The sequence below is a fragment of the Anguilla rostrata genome, chromosome 7, assembly GCF_018555375.3.
Source record: "Anguilla rostrata isolate EN2019 chromosome 7, ASM1855537v3, whole genome shotgun sequence".
Taxonomy (NCBI): Eukaryota; Metazoa; Chordata; class Actinopteri; order Anguilliformes; family Anguillidae; genus Anguilla; species Anguilla rostrata.
The window spans coordinates 18,364,483-18,375,206 of NC_057939.1; the positions used below are offsets into that span (position 1 = coordinate 18,364,483).

The 10,724-nt window shown below is 43.3% G+C and overlaps 1 long non-coding RNA gene across 1 annotated transcript; it reads left to right on the plus strand.

Moving 5' to 3' along the window:
- Window positions 1-4,470: 4,470 nt before the first annotated feature.
- LOC135259253 (uncharacterized) lies at window positions 4,471-8,668 on the plus strand. The gene is made up of 2 exons (XR_010331224.1): window positions 4,471-6,773; window positions 7,206-8,668. It is a non-coding gene; the product is annotated as an uncharacterized LOC135259253 (long non-coding RNA).
- Window positions 8,669-10,724: the final 2,056 nt, after the last annotated feature.

A 10,724-nucleotide genomic window follows, 5' to 3' on the forward strand; every position in this document is an offset into this window, starting at 1 on the left:
CGAGACGTCTTAGCTGAGGGTGTGGCGGTTGAGTGCTTTCACAGGGGCCATTCAGCTCGGCTCTCCGGCGCAGGCGTGAGAAACAGGCTTCTGTTTGTACAGGTTCTGAGCTGAACTAAATCTGAACTAATACTGAAAAGTCCAGAATGTTCTCCTTTTGGGAGATGTAGATTATGGTTGGTGAAAGAAGAGTTTTTTTTTTTTTCAAAAAGGAGCAACAAAAGAAAAAAAAAAAGTACAGTAACTGCAGAAGATTCCATTCGTAACTGTAACAAAAGAGATTACAAGACTTAGGGGCTTGTGGAAGAATTATATGCTTTTATTTGCTTACAATGACATCCCATAGAGCAGTCAGTGCCATCTCTGATTGGGGGGGGGGGGAGTCGGGGCTCTACAGTCTCTAAAAAGGCTTTATGGTGCTCCCCTTGTTCTCACAGGGGGGGCTGTCTGCCAGACAGCTGGGGGAGAAGGCAGCTGCAGCTACAGCACCAGTGAGTCATGTTCCTGGAGAAGATATGCGGTGTATCTGTGTTGCGCCCCATGTAAAAATACTATTCCTATCCTAACCGTTTCAGTATAAATCCAGTTCATGGGGTCAGGGGGGTGAGGGGTCACGTTATCACTCATGATTTTAATAGCGGTGCCAGCTATTTCCCAGGCCTGTGACTGGACTCTACTGATCCAGCGTCAGCAGCAAATGTAATATATTTGACAGCGCTAAGAGACGGAGCCACGGATTCGCATAGCAGCAGGCCAACGTCTCATTTCCCCTTCTAATGACAACTGATATGGAGCCCTGGGATGTGTTTTGGGATAAACCATAGAATTTTAGCCCTGAATTTGGACCAGAGAGTCTGTTCTGTGAAATGATCTCACACGGGAGCAGTGGGCCAGTGTGCAGAGATTCTGGTCTTGGAGGATGTTCTCCTTTTTCCCCCACCCCCCAGCCTCTCTGTGGCACAGTGAGGCAGGCAGTTGCACCCCCACCAGAAAACATAGCTCTCCTGTTGCTGGGCACGATGAGGGTAAATACAGATTTACCTGGCAGAACAACAAGTCTCAGGTGTCTCAACGCTCTTCACATCTGTCAAAACGTCTAATACCTCCCCCCCTCCCCCCAAAGAAAAATTAGGGACACTTTGATATGGGGCACCATAGCAATTTACACATTCCTCTCTTATGGCATGACACACCCCTGATCAAGTCTGCTTTGCACAAGGTGCCCTTTGAGAAGATTTCCATCTGTGTGAGAATGACTCTGCTACCTGACATATGACCTGTGTGAGATTCTCACCCAGCGAAAACTGACACGTCCTTGTCTGTTGCTTAATCATACAGATTGTAGAACCACAATGTCATTTCAATCGGGGTGGTTCTTGCCAGGTTCCTTGGGGTTGTCTTCTGAGAGCACACCTACTCTCTGGCCTGGAGAGGATAGCCAGAGAATCTGGAGAGCCCCGCAGGCTTTGACCTACACGGCAAATGAGCCTTAGACAAGGGTGGGGCAGGAGAGAGAGAGAGGTGGGGAGGGAGGGAGAGAGAGAGAGAGAGAAAGAGAGAGCAAGAGAGAGAGAGGGAGTGAGAGAGAGAGAGAGCGAGTGAGAGAGAGAGAGATGTTTCTTTGGTCAGAGTGGGTGGTAAAAGACGAATAGTTCAAAATAATTACTGCTTTTGTATCTTGTTATGATTGTCCATTACCAATAATATACACCAACATATAACTGTTTTTATGATATACTCCTTTATGTATTTCTATGGATATGTATGAAGGAGAGGCAGAGAGAGAGAGAGAGAGCATTCTTTTCTTTCTATCACTCTGCATTGCATTGCAGTAGCTTGTTGTTGCTTTGTGCTCTGTAAATGTACATGTGTGTGCATGTGTGGTTAATATTGCATGACTACCCACCCCAAGATAGCACCGCTGCATTGCCCCATTTCCCAGGCAGGACCAGCTAACCGGAGGATAACTGGACACACTCATTTAGAAAACAGCCTTTCATTCTGCTGCATGATTATCTGCTAAAGTGCTGACAAAGACTCACCAAAGAGCTTCTCAGTAGCTAGAAATACCTCAGAAAGGAAAGCACAGGAAAACACATTAAGGGACATTATTTCCAGTCAAATACTGTGAAACTGGCCTCGTATCTTTTGCATCGTCGCTGACAATATAATTGGGCTTTCTGTCGCCACCTGCTGGTGAAAGGACAGATAGCAGTGAAGCTGTCCTACAGCAGGGCAGTGCCCTGCATGATGTGTGCTGGCTCTGGGCAATGACAAATGGCTTGCTTTCCTTTCTGTTCAACAAGGGGACTTCATTATATGGAAATGCGGATAAATATCTCCTCCCTCTGAATGCTTAAATTCTCACTATTCTTCTTGCAATGAGTGAAAAAGATGAGGGAAAGATGATATATCTATCTACTGTGGCCTTGCACAGTGATATATATATATATATATATATATATATATATATATATATATACACTGATACAGATTGTTTTCTTCCTTTCTTTCAAGTACTGCATTTTACCCACTGCTAGCAGATCATGTTGACATGAGATGCAAATGCTTTCGTGGAAAGCATCTTTTTCAATGCAAATTTCCTGTACCATCTCCCATACCCTGTGAGTTTCCTGCCATTGTTTTTTTTACCAAGTGGTCTGCAGAGCTAGTTTCACACAGTCCCAGATATATACACACTATATGACCAAAAGCATCTGGACACCCCTTGGCCTGGGGCTGTTTTTCATGGTTTGGGATTGGTCCCTCAGCTCCAGTGAAGGCAAATCTTAATACTGCAGCATACAATCACATTCTAAATTATTCTGCTCTTTCCCTTAACTGATTCAGCATGACAATGCACACAGAGAGGTCCATATAGAAATGTTTTGTCGAGAACGATGTGGAACAACTTGAAAGGCCTACCCAGAGCCCTGACCTCAACCCCATCCAACCCTTTTGGGATCAGATGGAAAGCCAACTGCAAGCCAGGTCTAATCGCCCAATAAGAGCTCACTAATGCTCTTCCAGCTGAATAGAAGCAAATCCTGTAGGAGAATTTTGAGACTCCCCATGAGTGTGATGACGTCACATGTTAAAGTTTTTTTGTTAAAGGGTATTCCTGTCAATGTTGATCAGACTGTTTCCTCCAAACTCTCAATGCTTCATGATAAAAATTATATACACTCATATATCACATGTATAACTATATACTAATATAATCAATATGTAATCCAATAACTCTATATCAGTAGTTGCAGCAAAGCTTATGGAAACGCAAGAAACCACAGTATCCACTGTAGAAAAAAGGCAAACGCAGAAGGCTTAAAAAAAACCATACTTACTCAGCAGAAAATTAGTGCCAACTAGATATGCTAGAAAACTAATACTTTACAGTGACCCATGTGTAACCTGAATAAAGTAAAAAAAGGTACAGGAGGCTATAGCTCTATGAACTTGTATGTATAATGGAAAAATACAGAAAGCAATGACGTGTATGCATAGTGAAAAAGTACAGAGTAAGGGAAAATTGGAAAAATACAGACAGCAATGACGTGGTGTATGCGTAAGTGGGAAAGTACCACGTAAGGGAAAATTGGGGTACCTGTCCACTGATGAAGATTAATTAAAGACATCAATAGAACTAAAAATCAGTTTTGGAGCACCTGACCACTATGATAAAAATACTTACTAATACAGTAAGAACATCATAAGGACCGAAAATCATCTTTATGCCAAAAAGGTCAAGTTGACCCACGAACAGGAAAGTGAAACTCCTTGCTGTGCCAGAAAAGGCCAGAGGGCTGATATTTTTAGAAATGTGTTAAAGGGGGGTTGTGGGCACAAATTGTGTATAAAATGTATGCAAAACTGACAATCGAGGTTCAATTCCCCTGAATTGATCCGGCTTTGTGCACCTGTGCAATAAAGTCTAAACTTTCTGAAGAGCTTGCTGCTGTTGTGTCTTTTCCCTCCTGAAATTGTTTTCTACAGATTGGCGATTGGCGTGGAACTCTGTCGTTTCATAGACACGACATTTGGGGGCTCGTCCGGGATACGAAAAAGGTACCATCCTTTCGTAAAACCAACCCGGACACTAACACCGAAAATTGAGTGAAAGAAAAGCAGCAAGCTCTTCAGAAACGTGTGCTACGAACCGTGAGTGAATTGAGTGTGGTATAAGAACAGGACAATATATGTTTGTGTGTTGCAAAATGTGCTGAAACTAGGATAAGTGTTTAAATGCATTGTGGCTGCTGAAGGTTCGCTGTTGTGTTTGTTGCAAATGTGCGGTTTTCACTGTTGCTGTTGTTTTGTTGCAAAATGTGCTGTAACTAGGAATAATATTTGAAATATTTTGCTGCTGAAGGTTTACACTGTTGCTGTTGTTTTAAAAAGAGGTGCCAGAGACTTGGGAGGAGAGAAACCCAAGAAAGGCCACCTGCAAGAGCTCTGGTAAACGTGTTTGGAAAAACACTGTCCTCTGAGGTATAAAGTAAGAAAAAAGTATTGTTGGTAAGGTAAAATATTGTTCAACTGTGTTTATGCTTAGATTAGATGCTTGTGCTTGCGCGGAACTAACGTTGTATTGAGGAAAAATTGTGATTTATGTGTAGGTGCAACTATAAAGGAAAATAAGTAAAGAAACGTGAAGTGTGTAGAAAGTATAAAAAAGGGGAAAATAAAGGTTAAATATATAATAAAATCTTCAAATAGGGAAATAGGATAAAAGTATAAAGTAAACATAAAATAATGGAAAAAGGAGAGAGAACGCCGGTTGAAATAATCACAGGAAAATATCCTAATTGTAAAAAGGAGATAGAACATATATCAGGAAAATGGAAAAAAAGAACTAAAAGAATGGCGACAAAATGGCCTAAAGAGGGCACGTTTGATGTAGAAATATGCGATCAGATGGGAGGGGTAATAGCAAATTATAGAACAGGAGACAAGTCAGAAAAAAGAAAGCGAAAAAGAGAACAGGAAAAAAGAATTTTAGGATGGTTTAGGTCCGCTTCCCTAGAAAAATATGTAGGAATGAGTGGGGGTCGCAGTAAAGAAATGACCCCCCCTCCGTATACCCCGCAGTCATCAGGACATGCGGAAATAAAAGAGAAGGGCGTGTACCCAATAGGCCCGGTAACATCTGCAGTAACAGTGTGTCCAGTAGTAAAAGGACAGGTTCAGATACAAGGGTGGGTAGAACATGAGGAAAGTGAGGAACAGCTCGAGATAGAGAGAGCGCGGCTCGAGGAAGAAAAGGGAAAAATAGAAAAAAGGGTAACAGAGCTAAGGAGAGAATACAAGGAGGTAGAGGAGTTAGAAGAGCTGTTAAAAGAAAAATATAACCAGTATGATGAATACCATAGCCGGTTAATAAAAAAGGCAAAAGAGATAAGAGACACTGAGAAAAAACAGCAAGCGTCTAAAAAATGCCAAAAGCCTGAACAGGTGGGGTCAAAAAGGGACGAGGAAACACCTAAAAAATGCGAAACTGCGGGGTGGGGAAATTTTAGATGGGAAAAGCTCCCGTATAACACATGGGAAGAGCTGAAGCCAAAAATTACCAAGAGAACAGAGTCCCGAGAAAAACATAAGCCATATTTGACGAAAGACATTATAAATAGAAAGCAAATCGCCCAAGCAGAATATAAATACAATAAAGGGGAGGAGGAATTCTCCCCAGCAGAAAAAAGTGAGGCGAGCGACAATGAGGCATGCCAGACAAACAATAGTGAGGCAGAAGAGTCAGACGGGGGAGAGGGGCCTGCACAGGTGGGAGGAGATTTAGCTGGGCGATATCAAAACACAAGAGAAAGGCCGCCAACCCGGCGTAACCCTGCAGCAGAAGGATATAGCCATAATGCTAGTAAACCCAATACTATAGCACCATTGTTGATTAAGGAAGGGGGTGTACCCCGATACATTCCCTGGTCCACCCAAGATATGCAGAATGTAATAACCAATCTCCCTGATTTGCAGAATGGAGCAAGCCACTGGATCAGGGTGCTGGAGGAGGAGACGACAGGCCGGATCCTGGCTGTGGGGGACCTGAAGGCTCTCCTGGGAAAGGCTGTGGGGATGGAAACAATGCTGGACATATTTGAGCAGGCTGGCTTTGACAGAAACCATGCGCAGTCTCCAGCAGTGGACGGTGGGCCGTTTGATAACGTGCGTGGGGTTGTTTGGACTGCTCTGCGAACCCTGTATCCCGCACGACCGGACATAACGACCTTAACGGGACCGCCGTTAAAAGACAATGAACCACCGGCAACATACATCCACACGCAGTTGCGCAGGTGGAGATTGTTAACTGAAAAGGACGTACAGGCAGATCCCATAATGACCACCCTCTTCCGCAAAGCCATCCGGGAGGGGATGTCACCGGAAGTGGGGCGCCGCCTCGATGAGGTGGTGGGACTGAACACCATGACACACAGAGAGTTTGTGGATCACGTGGTGCACGCTGTGGACAGGCAGCGGAAAGAGGGGAAAAAGCTGGAAGATCAAACAAAAGACATTCAAAGGAAGCTACTGCAGTTGCAGCTGGAGGAGCTGAGAGCCAAAGAAAAAGAGGCGAGAGAAATAAAGGAGCTGAGAGCCAAAGAAAAAGAGGCGGAAAAAGTGGCATCGGTGAAAATACAGAATATGGACAATGAATTCTTTGACTTTGAAGCCACTCCCCCCGCCTGAACCACGGAGCAGCCGGATGGTGCCCCAGCCGACGGTGGTCTACGACTTCTCCGGCATCCCTCACCCAGTGGCCATGCAAGGTAATATGAAAGGGGGGGGCACCCAACCGGGTGGGTATCAAAGGGGGGGAGGGCCAGGGAATGGTGGTCAAAATAATCAGTGGAAAGGGCAGCTGAATCAGAATAACAACATGCAAAATAGAAATTGGAACCAACAGAATTTTTATGTTTCAGGGGGAACGTGCGGCCCCACACATAACGTTAAAAGTCAATCCAGGGTACCAAGCGCAGGACGTAGGACCTATGGTTAAGAGAGCAGAAGAGCTCCAGTTCAGGCCAACAGAAAATTCTTTAATTTGGTGCACAGCAGATCAAACAATGATCAAAATTATGGTAAATGCTCAGATGTGGGGAAAGCCCCAAATGGTGAGGGTACCGTGGGAAGAGGGTACAAAACGAGAAATCTCAAAAGTGTGGTGTTGCAATATGTTGATGACTTAATACTATGTGCAGATACAAAAGAACAGTACATAAGGGGGGCAAAAGGGGGGACACAAGGTGTCCAGGAAGAAGCTGCAGCTCTGCTCTCAGAAGACGGGGAGAGCGGAGGGACTGCGGGCGCTGACACCAGCCCAGGGAGCAACAGCACCCCTGCGGGTCCAGTACGAGAATCGCAGGTCGGCTTTCCAGTGGAGTGACGCGCAGACCGCGTACTCTGGATGGGAAGATATACCAGGAACCTACCACCTATGAGGACTGCAGCAACACATCGTGCTACGAATCAACGTGTTAAGAAATTGTGTATAATAACTTTGTTGGGTCACTTAGAATAATATATACAGCTTTGATATGTATAATCAAATTTTGCGACTGGAGAGAGTGTTGGAGGAACCATGGGAACAACGTTACATTGAGGAATCTGATACATTTGGATGCTGCTATGGCAGCAGGGGATGTGCAGGCACCCAACATAATATACATGGGGTGGTGCACACCCGACACTGACTGATGCTGAGAATAAGAATACAGCGAGGGGTGTTTTTCGGGGCCATGAGGTTTGACCCCGAAAGGGGGGAATGTAGGAGAATTTTGAGACTCCCCATGAGTGTGATGACGTCACATGTTAAAGTTTTTTTGTTAAAGGGTATTCCTGTCAATGTTGATCAGACTGTTTCCTCCAAACTCTCAATGCTTCATGATAAAAATTATATACACTCATATATCACATGTATAACTATATACTAATATAATCAATATGTAATCCAATAACTCTATATCAGTAGTTGCAGCAAAGCTTATGGAAACGCAAGAAACCACAGTATCCACTGTAGAAAAAAGGCAAACGCAGAAGGCTTAAAAAAACCATACTTACTCAGCAGAAAATTAGTGCCAACTAGATATGCTAGAAAACTAATACTTTACAGTGACCCATGTGTAACCTGAATAAAGTAAAAAAAGGTACAGGAGGCTATAGCTCTATGAACTTGTATGTATAATGGAAAAATACAGAAAGCAATGACGTGTATGCATAGTGAAAAAGTACAGAGTAAGGGAAAATTGGAAAAATACAGACAGCAATGACGTGGTGTATGCGTAAGTGGGAAAGTACCACGTAAGGGAAAATTGGGGTACCTGTCCACTGATGAAGATTAATTAAAGACATCAATAGAACTAAAAATCAGTTTTGGAGCACCTGACCACTATGATAAAAATACTTACTAATACAGTAAGAACATCATAAGGACCGAAAATCATCTTTATGCCAAAAAGGTCAAGTTGACCCACGAACAGGAAAGTGAAACTCCTTGCTGTGCCAGAAAAGGCCAGAGGGCTGATATTTTTAGAAATGTGTTAAAGGGGGGTTGTGGGCACAAATTGTGTATAAAATGTATGCAAAACTGACAATCGAGGTTCAATTCCCCTGAATTGATCCGGCTTTGTGCACCTGTGCAATAAAGTCTAAACTTTCTGAAGAGCTTGCTGCTGTTGTGTCTTTTCCCTCCTGAAATTGTTTTCTACAGATTGGCGATTGGCGTGGAACTCTGTCGTTTCATAGACACGACAATCCCTGCAGCAATTCTCCAACATCTAGTATGAAGCCTTCCCAGAACAGTGGATGTTGTTAAAGCAGCAAAGGGTAGACCAACTCCATACTAATGCCCATAATTTTGGATGAGATGTTGAATGTCAGGCATCCACATACTTTTGGCAATGTAGTGTATACTGTATATATTATATATATGTATTAAAATTTTGTGTGATGGCCATTTTCATCTTTGTTTCAGCCGAACCATTAGAGCTCATTTTGACTCAGTTGGACTTGCCAAATTTATTTCAAGGCATGCAACACATGCAAAGTGTGAAAGATGTAGGCAACAATCTTAGGCAGAAACATGAGAGCGAAGCGGGATTCCTACGGTCTTTCATTAGAGGCACATCTGTACTCTCAGCAGGGACTGTGCTGAAAGGCCACAGCAGAGACACTGGCGTGGAAGTGCTAGTGTGAACTGACACATGTGAGAGGGGTCAGGTCAGGGCTAGGCAGGGGCGGGGACCAGAGTGGAGAAGGGTAAATCATTTGGCTTCTACACTTTGCCGTAATGTTTGAAAATGCCCTTTGTCTGTGTCAAATTAAGTTGAAATTTAGGAAAGCATTTATCTTCGGTGTTTGTGTCAGTGTGTATGTATGTTTACATGCTTGTGAGTGTGTTCTTGCTAACACTTGTGTATGTTTGTGTCTGTGTGTCTACATGTGCATGTGTGTGCTTGTATATTTGTGTGTGTTGTGTGTGTGTGAGAGTGTATGCATGTGTGTGTGTTAAATGTCCTCTGTGTGTGTTTTAAATTTTTCTGACAGTCCTCATCCTATTGCTCAATTCATCCCCTCAGGCATTGTGACGTCACCAGGGCTGGGCCATCCTTTCCTGGCTCTAACCAGGAAACTCAGCCAGCTGGAGCTCCGTGTCACAGTAAGGGGAGGATATCGATGTGTGTGACCAAAGCTGTGACTGTAATTCACAGTATGGTTCTTACCCCAGCTTGGCTCTTCTGAGTTTGCTATTCATTTACCCCTGATTACAATTTAATCGTGTCAGTTGCATGCAGAAATGATATATCCGTTTAAGATTATATATCTTTGAAGTGTATGGGTTCTGACCTGCAATGAAAGTGTATCCAGGCCAAAGAATTGTCAATAGATTTTTTTTCAGTGGTGCAACAAGATGCTTGCACTAAAGCGAAATCATGCAGTATATTGGATAGGGGACAAAAGAAAACTAAGAACAGCCGTTTCAAGAAAATGTCTTTATTTGATCATTTCTTTGATCAGCCGAGGCCTACTATGGGAAACTTACAGAGGCATGATAAACTGAAATGAATGTTGTCATGGCTCAGTACAAACAGCAGGTAGTTTTACAAGGCTGACGTAATGTTCAGTACTTTTAAAAAACTTGGAAGACGCCGACAGGAGAATGGCTCGGAAAGATTGCAGGAATACACAAAGCTACGGAATGAAGTGCAGATAACGCAAACTATGAGTCAACAAATTCAGCTGCGGCACATTATGAGTCTGCTCTCAAGCCAGGGATTCCACAGTGCTTGAATGGTCCATGACAGGTAATGGCCAGTTATAAGGCATTTACTTTCAGAAGTCCTGCTGTGTGCTTCCGGGCTTTAGTGGGTACGCGGTGAAACTCCTCGTTTAAAGCTGCAAGGGATTAGTCTTCCCGTTGATGAGTGAGCACAGAATGTTTCCACAATTTTGAGTTTTGGTGCCGCACTCACTTAGCAACGTGAGTTACTGCTTTACTGTTGTCTGGAATAATCTCCTGTCACAAGCTTGGAGTTTGACTAAGGTTTTCTTCTCAGGGGACAAAATATTAAGCATGTTATAATTAAGTATTGGAGGGGTGAATAGTTGAAATTCCACAACATTTCATAAATAATTATTTGTTATTCTTTTTACTGTGGATCTGAACATAAGAGGCAAGCTTGTTCTGGGCACATCTCTATCTCTGTCTGATCTGTTTAGAC